A 19077-nucleotide genomic window follows, 5' to 3' on the forward strand; every position below is an offset into this window, starting at 1 on the left:
GTTCCACCAACACCTCTGATAGATTTTACAATATCATTCACTTTGTGTACGTAGTGTTAGTGTAGGTTTTTTATTTTCCTTATGTTAGGGGGTATTTATTTTTCCTACACATATATTATTTAAGCTTGCTTAGGTTAATACGAGTGGTTTATATGAGGACACGTGGAAAAATACTTCAGCTACATGTGTAACTCTCCACCTCACATGGGTAGTTGAGTTACACACCCTCTTTTGGCTTGTTGTACGCCACCTCTCATAACCACTATTTTGTCATTTCCTAAGTGGGTTATGGGGTAGTTGGGTTTCACACCCTCTTTTGGCCTTATATGCCAACTTTCTCAACTCCTTTTTTGTCTTCATGTAAGGAGGTTATGTCACATGTTTTGGCATTTACCAAGAAGGTAAAACCTCCCACTTTTTATGGGGAATAGGAGTTAATGCACCCCTTGGATGTATATGCTTATATTTTTCTATATAATAAGCACTATACTCTCACCTTCACTAGTCAAGTTATTGAAGTGATAGCTTGGTGAGAGTCTTCTCCAAATTCTCTTATTTGTCTCTATTTCTCTCTCATGTCAAAATTATCTTCATTAAGCTATTTTGATCTTCAATCATTTGTTGCATGAGGAGTTGCATGTGATCTACGACCGACATTAGATCTTGGCTCGGTTCTCACTTCTCATAGAATCTCACATGGTATTAGAGCTTATTGTCTGGTATAACTCATTTCTTTTTTTGATTTATTTGAGGGATTTGAGACTTTTATATAGCTAATATTTTCCTTAAAAACTAAGTATGCTCTTCTCTTGCATTCTTGTGTGATCTAGAGAATCAGAATAGTTTAAAGGAAAATAGCTTTTAGTTAAATTTGGTTTACATGTATGTGTTCTTATAAGATCTGGGTGATTGCAACTTTGTGGTAATATTGGAAGCTTAATAAGAATTTCCAGAGTGTCCATAAGGCTTGACAAAGTCAAAAGTTACTTTTACTTCACCAAAATCAGAGTTTGGAGGACATAGTAAAAAATCAGAGTAAATTTTTTTTACTGGAGCTGTTTTCATTTCAGCTTTAGTATTCCAACTTCTGTTCACTTTCACAAAAAATGATTTCTGGGTTTTCTTCCCAGCATCGAAAACATTCTGGGTTTTAGATGTAATTTCCATAAATTTAATAAATTTTGCAAAAATTGAGCTTGAATAGGGCCTAAGTCATTTTTCTATCAGGGAAATTCAACAATAGTTCTTAAAAGTTGCACAACTTTTGCCTCGGGTGTCAGATTTTTGCAAACAAATACTTGACGGAAAGATAGAAATGAGAACTCTCCATTATTGTAGGTCTAATTTAAATTTTTTGCCTTTTTCTATTATATATTAAAGGTTGTATCAGCTGCTTCGTTTTCTCTTCAATTGGTCATATCTTTCTCCTCACAACTCTGTTTTTCAAAAACTAATAGTTGTTGGAAAGGTATTGAGATAAATTAAGCAGTTATAAGGCTAATTTGTTTCAAATATTGTCTCAAATTATTTGTATTTAAATTCTTTATTGACTTCTTAAAAGAATTGTAATCTGATAAAAAGCCTTGTAAATGCACTAATTATAAAGTGCCAACCTTGTAATATTTGGGGGGGGGGTTGATTTATGAGACTAGTGAAAAGGGGGGGTGTCTCTTGTGCCTTCTTTCTTGCACTTTTTATGTTTCTTTGCAATCTTCTTTTCTACTATCATAGATGCATCTATAGTTCCACTTTTAACACCATATAATTATTTTGAATGGAAATCTAAGATGATAATATATCTGAAAAGACATGGATATCATCGTGTTACTATGGGACTTAAAATTGAACCTCAAGATGATGCAAAAAAGATTAAATGGTTTAATAAATGTGATGAAGCTTTTGGTACTCTATGTATGTCAGTCTCTCCAGACCTTCTTTTTCACATTGAATCTGCCACTACACCAAATGCAGTGTGGACCACTTTGGAAAACCTCTTTGGTAAGCAGGATGCTAAGAGGTCATCAGTTAGAGAATGAACTCATAGGGTTGAATCCAACCAATTTTGATACTATACAAGACTTCTTCACTAAATTTAAGTCTGTAAGATTGTAGTTGGAACGGTGTGGAACTAAGAAAGATGATAAGCAACTGATCTTGAGTATTCTTTCTAAGCTTGGTCCTAACTATTCAGTGTTTGTTTCTATATTCTATGCTACAAAATGTGCCCTAGGTACCACATTCAAAATGCCTTCTTTGGATGAATTTGCTACAGAACTGACTAGGGAGCAAGACAAATTGGTTCAAATGGGTACAATAAAACCCTCTAAGTCACATGCCTTAGTTGTAAATCAAGGCACAAAAGAACAAAAAGGGTCTAGTAAGCAAGATAAGAAACAAAAGAACCAAGGAGAGAAGAAAAAAGATCAGAAATCTGCTACTTCAAAAGCAGATAATCAGATCTCTTTATCAAGAGGTGAACAACCTAAGAAGGAGAAGGTCTAGTGTTCTTATTGTAAGAGGCCTCGTCATGATGAACATAAGTGTTTAAAGAAACAAATTGATCACCTTTCAAATCTTCTTGAAAAGAATAATATCAAGGCGCCTAATTCAGTCAAATAGAGTTCATCAGAAGGATTTTCTAAGGATACAGATAAGAGTAAAGGGAAAGGAAAGGGTAAGGCCCTAGTTGTTGTTGCTTCACAACCCAATTCTTGGATAATTGACTCGGGTACTTCGCACCACATGGCTTCTTCAAAAGATGATTTCACCTCTTTAGAGCCATGTTCTATGCCTTCCATACTAGTGGGTGATGACACTCCTGTTGAAGTGCATGGGAGAGGGTCTATTGATGTGGGCGAAGGAACATTTAAGGATGTCCTTTGTGTTCCATCTTTATCAACTAATCTCCTATCTGTTTATCAGATCACTCACACTGGTTCTAGCAAGCAAGTTGAGTTCACACCAGATACAGTGGTAATCAGTGAAATGCATAATGGGTCTACTATTGTTGTGGGAAAAGCAGATCATCAATCCAGATTATATCAATTTTCTCACTTTGTTCCTGAATCTCCTTCGACATTTTTACTCACTCATGCAGATGAGATTAGTTGTTTGTGGCATCAACAATTTGGCCACTTGAACTATCATTACTTGCAACAACTCAGTAAACAGGACATGGTTTTAGGTTTGCCTTCTATTAGATTTTCTGATGCGGTTTTCCAAGGATGTATTCTTGGTAAGAATCTTGAGGAGAAGTATGATAAAGGAAAAGCATGGAGAGCTCCATAGCTATTGGAGTTGGTACATAGTGACTTGGCAGGACCATTTCCACAACCATCTTTCAGCAGGGCTAGATATGTCTTAACATTGATTGATGACTTTTCCAGATTTACATGGGTTTACTTTCTCAAACAAAAGTCTGAGGTATTTGAGAATTTTCTAGATTTCAAAGATTTTGCAGAGAAACAATCTGGGAAGTTCATCAAGATTCTGCGTACAGATAATGGGGGTGAATATGTTAATAATCAGTTTGAACAATTTTGTGCTTCAGAAGGTATCAACATGCAGTACACAGTTCCATATAGTCCTCAGCAGAATGGTGTCACAGAATGGAAGGATAGGTCCTTGAAGGAGATGGCAAATTGTATGATTCACTCCAAGTCTTTGGCACCTCAATATTGGGAAGAGGCCATCAATTGTGCATGTTACATCCAGAACTGAGTTCCTCATAAAGTTGTGAAGGGGGTAACTCCTTTTCAATCTTAGACCGGTCAGAAACCTACAGTTAAGCATTTCAGAGTGTTTGGTTCTCTTGCATGGGCCCACATTCTAGTAGAGAAATGCAAGGCTATAGATCTGCAGAGCAAGCCTTGCATATTTGTTGGGTATCCAGATGATGTTAAAGGGTATAGACTTCTCCATCCCTCTACATATGAGTTGTTCATTGAGAGGAGTGTTCGTTTTGAGGAGAGTTCTTCTATTTCTTCTCATACCGCTTCTCCATCCACTATCACATTGGAGACATTGCATGATGATGACAATTCTTCTAAGGATCCTAATCCTCCTAATCCTATTGAGGATTCTTCTTCCTCCACTTCAAATGGTGACAGTGATGGTGAGGATTCACATTCTTCTCATAGTCATCCTTTGGAGGTTGATGATTCTCCCCCAGACTCTCCAGCTTCAATGCCTCTTTGGGCTTGACAAACTTTTGAGTCAGCAGGAGATTGGCTTGGCGATCCATCAGATTCTAGAAGAACTAGGTCACAATTCCAGCAAGCTCCACATCTCTTCATTGCTTCATCTTCTGATCCATAGTCTTTTCGAGAAGCTACAGGTGTTCCCGAATGGGATGCTGCAATGCAAGAAGAGTTCAATTCCTTGGAAAGGAATCACACATGGGATTTAGTTCCTCTTCCTAAGGGAAGGAAACTTGTTCGATGCAAGTGGATCTATCGAACAAAATTTGCAGCAGATGGGTCAGTTGATAAGTGTAGCGTAGAAATTAGGAATCATCACAAGATAGGTAAATCAATCAAAACACAAGACATGCTAGCTCAATCAAAAGAACACTCATTGAAATGAACCTAATTCTAAGCACATTCAATAGAGGCATAAAAACAAAGCATTCAAAATGAAAATTATGCAAACCAGATGTAAGATTGAATACTCCTTCCATGCGGCTCCATTGTTGTTCTTCCTCTTCAATGGGTTTGTGGATCTCACCTACAAGTGCTCACACAATTGAAAGCAAAAAGTTCAAGAGTACTAGAAACGAAAGTTCGGTAGTTTGATAGAAATTCGAGATTCATGAAGGATTCGAAGGGGTTGATTGAAGAAAATTATCCAATTTATAGAGAAATTGGATAAATGACAAGATTGGCATGATGCAATTCAAAGGGAAATTGCAAATCAATATGTCAATTATGACAAATTATGCACTTTCCATGCACAATTTGATTGATTGAGAATTGATGACAAATTATGACACATTCCATGTCAAATTGATTGATTATCAATTATGACAATTTCATGACAAATTGAAATGTCACTCCCATAGAATTAGGAGATAAAATAGGAGGGAAAAGGAATTAGAAATTTGAAAAATTAGGAAATTGGAATTGATGACAAATTAGGAATTAGAAATTGATAGAAATTAGAATTTAGGAATTAGTGAATTAATTAATAATTTTTCATTTATTAATCAATTCACAAAGAGGAATAATTAGCCAATTAAATAAAGATTTAATTGTAATAAGAAGACCTAGGATAAATAAATAAATTATTTAATCCTAGAGGAAGAAATGACACATTAGGTTAAATGACTAAATCATAAAACCCTAGAAGACGAATTAGGTCTTGAAAGATAATTGACTCGATTTGATTTGATTTTGGATTGATAAATGACCAATGTGATAAATGATTTGATTGATAAAATGCGCCAATTGACGAGGAACAATGACAAATTGATCCAAATTGACACAATTGAGACAGACAACGATCGATGACAAATCGGTCGCAAAATGACATTAAATTGACAAGATAGATTGCAAGACGACATAATTGGAAATGACCACGATCGACGACAAATCGGTCGCAAAATGACAAGATTGAAAAGAGGACAAAAATTGATGACAAATAGATCGCAAAATGACAAGATTGATAACGACCACGATCAATGACAAATTGATCGCAAAATGACAAGATTGAATATGACAACGATCGATGACAAATCGATCGTTAAAATGACAAGATTGAAAAGAGGACAAAACCCTAATTAGGATTGATGATGTCCAAAATGATAAGACTGATGATAAGATTGATAAGATTGACAGGAGGACAAAACCCTAATTAGGATTGACGATGTCCAAAATGATGACAAATGAAAACACACATTGATGCAACAAGATAAAATCGATCAAAATCATGACTGGATAATGTTGTCGACAAGACCAAATTCGAGGATGAGATGATTGAAGAATGTAGAAGAATGACTCGATGTTCACAAATGATAAAAACCAAGTGCGTAACATAGGAGAAATGTTAATGCGACGCAAAAACCTAAAATGAGGCAATGCGCAAAATGTTAAAGTATGACCTCGCAAGCGTTGATCCATCAGATTCTAGAAGAACTAGGTCACAATTCCAGCAAGCTCCACATCTCTTCATTGCTTCATCTTCTGATCCATAGTCTTTTCGAGAAGCTACAGGTGTTCCTGAATGGGATGCTGCAATGCAAGAAGAGTTCAATTCCTTGGAAAGGAATCACACATGGGATTTAGTTCCTCTTCCTAAGGGAAGGAAACTTGTTCGATGCAAGTGGATCTATCGAACAAAATTTGCAGCAGATGGGTCAGTTGATAAGTATAAGGCTCACTTGGTAGCAAAAGGCTTTTCCCAAGTTCCAGGGGTTGATTACTTTGAGACTTTTTCTCCAGTTGCTAAGAAGAATTCCATCTGGCTTGTCCTTGCTATTGCTGCAACCCATCATTGGGAAGTTCATCAAATGGATGTCAAGAGTGCATTTCTTCATGGCGACCTTCAGGAAGAAATCTACATGGAGTAGCCACAAGGGTTTGTTCAAGATCCTTCACTTGTGTGTAGACTTCGAAAGTCTCTCTATGGCCTCAAACAAGCTCCTCGAGCTTGGTATGTCGGCATGGACTCCTTCCTTCTAACAGTTGGTTTTACTCGATGTCATTCTGATCCGAACATTTACATTCTACACCAGGATGATACTCTCACATTTCTAGTTCTCTATGTTGATGACTTGTTGATCACAAGGAGTCACTCATCCACCATCAAGGTAGTGAAAACTGCTCTACATGATAGATTTCTGATGTCAGACTTGGGTCTTCTACATTACTTCTTGGGAATTGAGATTACTCAATCTTCTTCAGGCATCTTCCTTGGACAACCCAAGTATGCACTCGATATGCTCTCTAGATTTCACATGGCTGACTGTAAGCCTACACCTACTCCTTTTTTGTCTGGGGTCAAACTTGAGGCTAAGTGCTCTTCACCCTTGGTTAATAGCACTTTATATCGACAAATTGTTGGGAGCCTCATCTACTTGACTCATACGAGACCTGACATTTCATATGCGGTGGGCATGGTCTCTAGATTCATGCAGGAGCCACCTGAGTTGCATTGGAAAGTAGCTAAGTAGATTCTCCACTACATTTAGGGCACTCACAATTATGGAATTCAATATGCAACAGGCATGGATATTGACTTGGTGGGATATATGGATTCAGATTGGGCGGGTGATTCTCAGGATCACAAATCCACTTCAGGGTATTGCTTCTCACTTGGTTCTAGTCTGGTTTGTTGGTCGAGTAAGAAGCAGTCTGCAATTGCTCTTTCATCAACAGAGGCTAAGTATCGAGGGGCAGTTAATGCCACCACTGAGGATATTTGGCTTCAGAATATTCTCACTGAGTTTGGTATTCCGGTTAAGAAGCCTACTATCATCTTTTGTGATAATCAAAGTGCTATACAAATCTCAAGAAATTCAGTTCATCACCAGAGGATGAAACACATTGAGATATATATGCACTATATTCGGGAGCTCATTTAGGAAGGCATCATTGATCTTAAGTATTGTTCTACAACGAAGCAAACTACGGACATCTTCACTAAACCCTTCATCGAAAGCAAGTTCCTTCATTTGCGATCTCTGCTTGGGATACGACAGGTGTCTACTTTAGGAGGGACTTCTTAGTCCTTTCTTTCTCTCCTTATTTAGGGGGGGATATTCCTCTTATGGGGGGCTTCTTCTTTTGGGGGGGCTATCTATGTACATGGGTACCTAACATGGTTGCATTTGTCGAGACCCATATTTTCACCCACCTAAGCTACGCTTAAGGGGGGGTGTTAGAGTAGGTTTTTTATTTTCCTTATGTTAGGGGGTATTTATTTTTCCTACACATATATTATTTAAGCTTGTTTAGGTTAATACGAGTGGTTTATATGAGGACACATGGCAAAATACTTCAACTACATGTGTAACTCTCCACCTCACATGGGTAGTTGAGTTACACACCCTCTTTTGGCTTGTTGTGCCACCTCTCATAACCACTATTTTGTCATTTCCTAAGTGGGTTATGGGGCAGTTGGGTTTCACACCCTCTTTTGGCCTTATATGCCAACTTTCTCAACTTCTTTTTGTCTTCATGTAAGGAGGTTATGTCACATGTTTTGGCATTTACCAAGAAGGTAAAACCTCCCACTTTTTATGGGGAATAGGAGTTAATGCACCCCTTGGATGTATATGCTTATATTTTTCTATATAATAAGCAGTATACTCTCACTTCACTAGTCAAGTTATTGAAATGATAGCTTGGTGAGAGTCTTCTCCAAATTCTCTTATTTGTCTCTATTTCTCTCTCATGTCAAAATTATCTTCATTGAGCTATTTTGATCTTCGATCATCTGTTGCGTGAGGAGTTGCATGTGATCTACGACCGACATCAGATCTTGGCTCGGTTCTTGCTTCTCGCAGAATCTCACATGTAGTTCTCAATAGCTTCATCATCAACTATTCTTAAACACTTATATTTATGTTTCAAATTCATTAACCTAGTTTACTTTATCTTAGGATCACCCTCATATAAATAACATAATTTGTTCTAGATTTACTTAGCTTCCTTCAATCCCTTAAACTTACCAAATAATGCATCACTCAAACAACTGAATATTATTGTCCTATTTTTTTTATTAGTCTCATGATTTTTAACTTCATTTGGGTTTTGAGGTCCATTATGTGGAGGCATATAACTTGTCTTTATAATATCCCAAATTCCATTTTGCAAAGTTTTCAAATAGGATTTCATCTTATCCTTCCAATAAGAGAATTTTGTTCAATCGAACAACAGTGCTTTAAGGTGAAGTTCTTGTGCCATTCTAGATCTACCTCAAGCGGTTAATCTTTCCAAAAAGGAACCTTGCTTTGATACCAATTATTAAACCCACAATAAAATTGAGATGGGGGATGAATCAGTTCAAATCTTCAAAGAAAATTAATTATAAATAGCATGTAACCATTCTACAACTATACTAAAAACACATCAACCATTACCCCATGAATACTAGATTTACATGGAAAACCCAAATAGGGAAAAACCATGGTGAAAATCAAACTCACAATATGAATAAAAATGATTACAAAGTTTTATGCTTAATACCAAGGAGCAACAATACTTGAAATACTTGCAGGCTAAGGCACACTACCTTAGGGCAGGATACATGGACTTGCACAACTGAGGCACACTACTTTAGAGCAAGATACAAAATATTGCTAAAAAGACCCATTGTCATTCGACAATAGAAGAAATAGAAGAAACGATATGAGAAGGATCTCCTAAACATGAGATTTTTCTTGAATATCAGTATCAAGCGACCAACATCGTGACAAACATTTCTAACCACTATCATTGTCTCATTACATTATCTCACAAAATATATCACCTTCAAAGTTCTTTACTATCGTTCACACATCTATACTCTCAAATATACTTGCATATTTAATTCAAATACACTTCTCATCAACTCACACACATTTCATTATTCAACTTATACAACTGCACTCCTTAAATATAAGAGAGATCATAAAAAATCTAACTGAAAGTTGACCACAATCGGAATAAACAATATAGCATAAAACAAGCCACACAGACAAAATATACTCAAGGAAGTCCACTCGAGGAGAAAGAGGGGATCCAAATACATCATTACACATCTTTCCAAGATGAATCCAATGATTTTCTCATGCTAACACATCCTCCAGAGTCACCATTAAACGTAATGTGTAGATAGGCAATAGAACTCATCAATTAGTCGTCAAGAGGCATCTTTCGATGTAAATTATGCCACACGGATCTCCACACACAAAGGTGAGACCCATAAAAACATTCTAACTCATTCTCCAGTCCTATATGAACCAAAGAGCATGATCCAATCAAGATAATCTATCTAGTCACACCAAACCAAATCACACTTAAATATGCCAACGACAAATCAACATAGCTCTCTTACAGAACAAAAAATCCACCAGAAAAAGAGACTAATAATACTACACGAGCCACAAAATCATGTCCACTAAATTGCAACACAAACTTCAGCATATCCGAAGGCCATTGAAGACTGTTTATGCTAGTTTGACATACACCCTTACTGCCATAGAACAATACCAACTTACTTCTATAAACCACAACCAAATTGCCACAACCAACACCAAAATATCAAACTCAACTGCAACACCAAACACAAGATAAAATTAGAAACACATCTGGACCAGAATCCATCTAGACAACCAAGTTTGACATCAATGACAACCATACAAACTCATATTTTCAACACAATGAACTTCAATGTAAATTCAATTTGCTCCAACGATAGCTTCAAATGTGGATTCTCTTAGATCTCAATATTTGTAAGACACCATAATCTATGCTTGTTATATCAAGAACTATGCTCCCATCAAGTCTTGAAAGAAGTCACTTCTTTAAAATATTGGAACTTGGTTGAAATAGAATACTTAAGCTCTTCAAATATTTTTCCCCTACATGATTGCACATTCTCGCTGAGAAACCTAAGATTGTGGATTCTTCTTTGATTTGTAGACCTACAAAATCCACAAATGGTCTCAAATAGGCCCCTCAAGATTAGTATACCATTATTGGTTCCTTACCTCTAATGGTTGGGTTCTAACCTAATTTCTATTTGGATATGAAAATATGTAATCTACATTAAAATTATTCAATACTCTATGTATACAATGTCTAAAATTGACAAGTTCAATGATTAGAAGCTCAAAATGTGGAATTTGAAAATGGAATATCTTCTAGTTGAGATAGACGAGTGGGTAGTAATCTCTTCTACAAATTTTATTGGTATGTTTAATAATGATTGGTCAAAATAAGTAAGAAAGCTAGAAATATAATCTAGTTACATCTTTTAGATTGTGAATTAATAAATGTGTCTCAAGAGTAGAAACCAAATTAATTGTGGAATAACTTCGGTATGTTGTATCAATCCAATAACTTGACATATAAACTTATTTTGAAGAAGTTATATTCTTTCAAAATGAGGGAAGGTGGCTATGTAACTCATTATTTAAATAGTAATTTATGATAGTAAGTCAACTTGCATCAATAAAAGTGAAGATGGATGAAGATGACAAATGCATTTTGTTACTTTATTCCATATCGAATTCCTGGGATAAATTTGGTGGTGTCAATATGTAGTAATTATATAACACTTAAATTCAGAAATGTGATTGACATTTTGTCAAGTAAATAAACTAAAAAAATCCACATGGATGGTAAATATTTTGATGCCTTTGTGATTAGGATTAGAGGTAGGTCAAAAGAGGAGAGGTAAGAAGAAAATAAGAGATAAGAGTTCTAAATCTTTAGGTAAATCCAAGGTAAAACATTGTAATTATCTTAGGAATGTAAAAAATCGAAGCACTTGGACATAATGGCATGGTAATCACTTTTCAATCTTAAAAATTTATGGATCACAAAGAAGAAAACTAGCCAACATATAATCTAAACTTAGCCATTGTTGTGAATGTGTTAAATTTTGACACATTTCATCATTAGAAGGATATTTGAGCTGAAAATGGAACATTAGAGCTTGACACACTTGTTTTCCAACATTCAACCAGACAACACTAGTGGATCAAATTTTTGAGCAAATATGTTTTTGAATTTTCTTATATTTAGGAAAAGGAGAATATAGTGGTAGCTGCATTGAGTTGGAGATCTTATTTAAATGTGTTACTGATATTGTAGAGTGAGATAGCTCATATAATTAATAAAGCACACAAATAAGATGAGGAAAATGACTAATAGTAGCCTTAAATGATGAGCAATCCAAAGAGATAAGGAAAAATAATAATTGTACTATTGAATGCCGTATAAAAATAATAGTCTTACAATTATTCCATTTGATTGATGACTTAGTGGACTCCAAAATGGAGCATTACATTTGAGGACATGAGCCATGTAGTTATGAACTTCAAAAATGCCTTTGTAATTATATTTTCTATTTGAAGATTTATTGATTGTACTCATATGATATCCATATGAAATCACTTATGTTTATTATTATTTGTTAAGATTATCTCTAAGGTGAGCATGGGGTCTTTACATGATATCATGGTTTATGCATCCATTGCACCAACCCACCCAATGACTTATTTGTGTCCCACCTAAATATTTAAGTCGTTCCTATTAATGAATGGAGCCAATTTTTAGTGCTTAAATCAATCTTGAGAGAGATTTTGAAGGGGAAATTTCGTTTGTGGCAGTTGCATCATTAATGAGACTCCATTTCTACACTCAATACACCTTAAAAATCTGAAATGTATTTTGTGAGATTTCTGTATTAGATGAGATTTTGAATCTAGAGAAGAGAGTTGTTAATGTAGAGAGGAAGAAATAGAAGTTAACTTGCCTAAGAGAGAAGAAAAAGATAGGAAGAGGTGTGGCATGAGAGAAAGGAAGGATAGACATTAGCAAGCTGCAAGCCAAGAGGATAATGGCAGGAATTTAGTTATGAACTGTTAGTTGAGTAGCAAGAACCTGTGGAAGAGTTTGTTTATAATCTGAAAAAGAGACCAGTAAAGATAGGGAGGAAGAAAGAGAAGTGAAGCTGCCAAACAGGGAGGAATAAAAATAAGCATGAAAGATAAAGAAGGCAACCTCTCAGCTCTCAGTGTAGCGTAGAAACAGGGGAGATGCAACCCCTGAATGTAGGAGATAGCCTATTTGTAATCAACAACCAATTCAACTATCAAATACCAGATGAGAATGAGGGCTTCCATTATGGACAGTTCTCTATAAAGGAGAGGAGTTATTTTTTGCTCAAGAAGCCACACCACAAGTGCTGTATAAATCACAATTGATGCTGTAATACACCACATTCCTGGAGTAAATTGGCTTAACGAATGTCCACATTCGATGAGCAACGATGAGTTGATATACAACAACTAAAACGCAGATAGTGGAAATTAGCATTAGCATATTCTGAGAATGTTATTGAGTGATCACTCCACTACAATTTCAGTTTTTGGGGGCAAAATATGCTGCTCTTCCCCACAAAGGATACTTCCAAATACCCATTAATTTCTGAGTCAGATTATTTGGCCCCACAAAGAAAACTGCAATATCTGGCTGCCCTTCCTTGAAGTTTCCTGGTAAGTATTTGTGAACGCAAAGAAAATTGCAAGATGCTTCCCAATATCCATTAATAAAAAATAATTTAAGAAAACTCCAGGATGCTTCCCAATACGCGTTTTCTGAGTTGGGATTTTGACCAGTTTGCCTACAGCTGAAGGGTTATTCTTTATTCTTACCTATAATTTTTTCCCACATATATATACTAAGGTTACTAAAGGTTGTTGCTGTTATTGTGAATAGGATTATTATTTCATTAGTTCTATTATGGGTTTTTTTTTGGTATCTTTTTATTGAAGTTATTAAGTTAGTTTTATTTTTGAATTTTTCTAGTATCTTTTTGTTTAAGTTTACTTAAGATACTTTTAGGGCATTTTTACTTTATATATGGATGAGTATTATATAAAGATAAGGAATTCATATGAAATATGTGAAGAGTATTGCCTAGATTTGATATTGGGAGAGAGACTGACCTCCTTTCAAATAAATACCATTATATGATGTTTCTCTATGTCATAAGGATTGAACTATTTTTTGAATGTATTAGAATTTTTCAAGATCTAGTATTAAATCTATTTCCAAAGAAAAGTGAGATTTTGTGTTGTTGATTTATTTTCCAATAAGAATAAAGTTTTTGTAAAGGATTGTGTGGCTTACATATGTCTTGGAAAATGGTATATTTTTTGTTTAATGTAAATGAGAATTTCAAGAGCTTTTTAAAATGTAGTTAAACTAAAAATTTCAACTAGTATCAAGTGAGATATGGTGATTTGAAGTTGACACTATGATTCGGATTTTTTTGTTGAGATTGATGTCAAACTTTGGGGAAAAAATCACATCTTACAATTTTGGTGAGCAAATTAACATTGCGATGGTTGGTTTCTATATTTGTTTGGTTGCACCAACTTAATTGAATGTGATTGTGTGAATGGTGCATATAGGATTGGAGTTTAATATCATAACATGCTTATTTGTTCTTTGCATTTTGGTTCCTAATATGTTTAGAGCCATTTATGGTATGAATTGAATGTATTGAAGTTTGAATGGTTATTTGGCCGACTTGGAATATTTACACCTATTCTTTGAGGTTTGCACTAGCATGAGATGCATGTTAAGGAGATTTGGGTCCTATTTATCTTTTGATTTGGGTGTAGTTACTTCCTCTCCATCGTTGAAGTTATTGGGCCGGCCTTATGGACATTGCACATTTCATATCTACACGTTTCATCTTGGCCAACTGGGAGAAGGTTATTAAAGCTTGCACCATGTTTCTTTTTGTTCATGCCACTTTGAGAGGTTGCCAAGAGATATTTTTGGGTGCATTTGAATTGCAATGTGTTATTGTTATTTTTCTTAGCTTAAGTGTTTTGTGGTTGATTGGTGTGATGCCACATATTTTATCTATATGCCACTTGGGGCTGACCTAATTAATGTTTGGAGGCTTGCAAAGCATATAAATAGAAGATAATTTTTTTTTAGTTGGCTTGGTTGTGTGGTGATTGTGGAATGTGTGAAAAAGAGGTTAATGCAGGTTGCATGCAAGAAGTTGAGTCCACTTTTTGGCCAAAAAGTGGAAGTGTTTTTCCTAAATTTTAGATTTTGCCATATTTGACTTGAAAATTTGAAGCGCTTAGAGATTGAATCTTGAAAAAATTCATGAATATGAAATTTAGCACTCGGGTTCTAGTTTCTAAATATGCATTTTATTTTAATACATAGATAAAATAAATTAGAAATTGACTTTCAAAAGGGATTTCATAAAACCACGATTTAAAAATGTCGGTTTCAGGACCATACTATCGGCCTCTACTTTTTTGACGTAAATAAATTGTTTTTTAACCCTTTTGGAAAAATATATTTAAGACATTAAAGATTGATTAGGATATTTTTTTTAACACATTTTTTAATTAATTTTCTATTGGCCTTGATTTTTGTTTTGAAAACCCCTCATGTATGGGCAACTTAATTTGACCTAAACTTATCATTTTTTATTTATTTTTTTCATTTAGGAAATAATTCTATGTAGATTGATAATGAATCATAGAGTATGATTTGAAATGTTGATGCAAAAGAAGATACACACACTCAAATCCAGAAGCTGTAATTCACATGGGTTGTGAATTATCATGGGTTGTGGAAAGCTAATTTGTGTAAAAGTTATTAAATAAATAAGAAAACTTGATATTTCAAGTTTATGGACTAGATCCAACACAAATTAATAAAAAAATAGAAAAAATAATCAAATATTTTAAAAATATATATTTTGAATCTACACAATGTAATCTTTAATGGGTTTTAATTAAATCATCTAATAATTCTATAAAAAAGGGCATCACTGACCATATGATTTGAGCATCCAAAGTCTATAATGCATGTATTCGGTTCTATCTTAGCATGCAATGTAGTCTTAAAAAAATTCTCTTCTTTCGGTTTCTCCAATGAATTCTCCTTATCTTCAATTGCAAGAAACAAAGATTCTCCATTCGAGTCATCATCAACTTCATCTTTAGATGTATGTTCTTCAATATAACATAAACCCTTCTTCTCCTTTTTGTTGAAATTGTATCATCTAAACTTGTTCTTCTTCTCACCATCATTCGATCTCTTATAATATTCTCTGTAAGTGCAATTAGAAGCATAATATCCAATTCTACCATAAGAAAAACATTTTAGAGGTAACTTACCTTTGTACTTTCTAGTGCCTCGTTGCAATCTTCTCACAAAATTTGCTTAAGCTTCATCTAGGTCTTGACTACATACTGGATCATCAAGTTTTGAAACATTAAATGCAGGTTCTTTCTATTCTCTTTTCTCTTCCCACATTTATGAAATATCATAGGCTGCTAAGGTACCAATAAGTTGATCAAAAGTATACTTACTCAAATAATTGCTCTCTTATATAGTACATCTCCATGTCTTGTAGGATTTAGGCAAAGCCAACAAAATCTTATGCACAACATGACATCATTCAAATGTCCTCTGATAGCTCTAATTACATAAATAAGATCAATCACTCTATGAATATAGTTCTCAACACTTTCATCTTCAAGCATTCTCAAGTACTCATACTTCTGCTTCAGATTCATTAGCTTAGCCTGCTTTATCTTCATATTTCCTTCATATGCCAAGCATAGCTTATTCCATACAACTTTAGCTTCTTTCAATCCTTTCACCCTTCCAAACATTGACTCACTTATACAACTAATAATTAATGCTCTAACCTTTACATTAGCTTCCTTCAACTAAATCTCATCTGGAATCTAAGCACCAACATGCAGAGGTGTATATCCAGCCTGAATGATTTCCCAGATTCCATTTTGCATTGTCTCCAAATGAAACTCCATTCTCTCCTTCAAGTATGAAAATTTTGTACCATAAAAAATAGGAACCTTGTAATGCATGTCCTACACCATAATGGATAAACCTCAAATAGTTAAGCTTACTCAAGAGGAACCACACTCTGATACCAATTGTTGAGCCCAAGACATGACTAAGAGGGGGGATTGAATCCGTCTAAATAAACAATTATTACAATATATAAACAATTACACAACAACACATAACCAACATATAAACACCAAGATTTATACTAATGAATAATGATGAACAACAGATACCCCAACTGGTACTGAGAGAGGGGGGGGGTTGAATCAGTACAGGTAAAAACTCTCTTTACAACTTATCTAGCTAAAGCAAAACCAATTGGTTATCACCATTACTGAACTTAACCATGGAAATACCAATTAAACACAGTAAGACACCAGACACCATAAACTGATAAGTCTGAATACTTCAAATATGATCAATATGCAACATCAACTTCACCCATAAATATATGCATGTGGTATGCTAGTAATACCATAACCTATTAACTCTACATGCATAATATTTCAACCAAATACTTCATAAACATCACATGAAAAATGCATAACACATAACACACAAATTTTTCACGTGGAAACCCAAATGGGAAAAACCACGGTGGGGATGAATACCCACAAGCTTGCTTTGAACTCTTTTGAAGCTCGCCTTGTTAGGAGCCTAGTCTGGTTAAAGACTTTACAATAAGGTTCTATTAGGAACCGATCGTGTTAGAGATCACCCGATTAAGGGATGGCTATATACCCTGTTAAAGGTTACCTTGATAGAGGATTTAAAGAACTCAATGATCTTGTGTCACTTGGTTATAGGTTTTACAATAAGCCTGTTAAAGCTACCCGGTAAAGGGATTTTTCGATTGTTGAAATGGTTAGAAGACAATAGGAAAAACTATGATCTGATAACAACACTACATGCCAAGGCAGATCCTTTTCGTATCCCTTACTCTGCAATCACACTCTGCTGTTTCCCTCTTACTGGTCTGGCAAGTATCAAGTATCTCTTCACTCAGATACACACACACAACATTTGCCAACAAATTTTCAATAACAAACATTATCGACCTTATAGATAACAGATAGGTCAGTAACATAAACCCTAAACCCTAAACATCTTAGGTTTACAACACAGGCGGTCCAATCCTAACCGTCCAAACACACTGCATAGAGTATTACAATTTCAAACATATCACAAGACAATCTGCATCGTTCACTCATCACCGCTCATGGGAATCAGTAACCCATCACGCTATCTTCTCATACCACTGAGAAGAATGATCATTCCCGAGGTAGACTTCAAATGCGGTCGATCTTCTCATGCCTCAATCCTTCACGTGCACAAGATTGACATGGCACCTCGATCACATCTCTTAGCTAACTCATCATAGAGTATCATCGGTTGCATTGCACAAGCTGAATCACCAAACCGATAACCATAGAGATGAGACTACCAACCAGTAATCATAGTTAGTGAAACCCTGACACCGGTTCATTGAATCTCCTCATACCTCTTCATATTGGTTCACATGAACTTTATTGACATCAATGACAACATACATTATCATCATATCAACATGCTGGTTCATCATATGCTAAATGATATCCAACAATCTCCCCCTTGGCATTGATGGCAATACTCAGTGTAGCATTGCAACTGAAAACCTCATAGATTAATGTATCTACATCATTACATACCTTCGCCCCATACATCAAATATCTTCTCCCCCTTTGACAACAATGCCAAAGTGGAGGCATAAGCTTCCAAAATGTACTATGCTACTCCCCCTAAGGAGTAGCATCCTTCAACACATCAATCCTGAAGAATTTGTCACTGTAGTACTTGACTGATTCAGAGCACATATCTTTTAGTTGACTTCATGAAGGGGCAGAGCCCCTAATTCATCTCTCAAATAGGTAAATGTAGTCTGCGGTAAGGGCTTAGTGAATATATCTGCTAGTTGCTCCTTACTGGAAATATGTTGTAGTACAACCTCCTTATTCTGAACTTTCTCTCTCAAGAAATGATATTTAAGCTCAATGTGCTTAGTTCTAGCATGCAATGTCGGATTCTTGGAAATATTTATTGCACTTGTGTTGTCACAAAATATATTCATTGGTTCAGATACATGTACCTTGAAACCTTCCAATACATGCTTCATCCAAATTGCTTGAGTGCAGTTCATAAATGCTGCCACATATTCTGCTTCAGCTGTAGATTGAGAAGTACAACTCTTCTTCTTACTCATCCATGATACTAATCTTCCACCGAGAAAGAATGCTCCACCGGTTGTGCTCTTCCGGTCATCCACATTACCTGCCCAATCGGCATCGGTATACACCTTGAGATTATTGTCACCATTATATGGATACCACAAGCCATAATCAACTATTCCTTTCAGATATCTAAGAATCCTTTTCATAGCTACCAAGGGGGATTCTCTTGGAAATTTTTGAAAATGAGCTACTATGCCCATTGCATGAGCAATATTAGGTCTTCTATGCACCACATAGTGTAG

Source organism: Cryptomeria japonica, chromosome 3 (genome assembly GCF_030272615.1).
Source record: "Cryptomeria japonica chromosome 3, Sugi_1.0, whole genome shotgun sequence".
Classification (NCBI taxonomy): domain Eukaryota; kingdom Viridiplantae; phylum Streptophyta; class Pinopsida; order Cupressales; family Cupressaceae; genus Cryptomeria; species Cryptomeria japonica.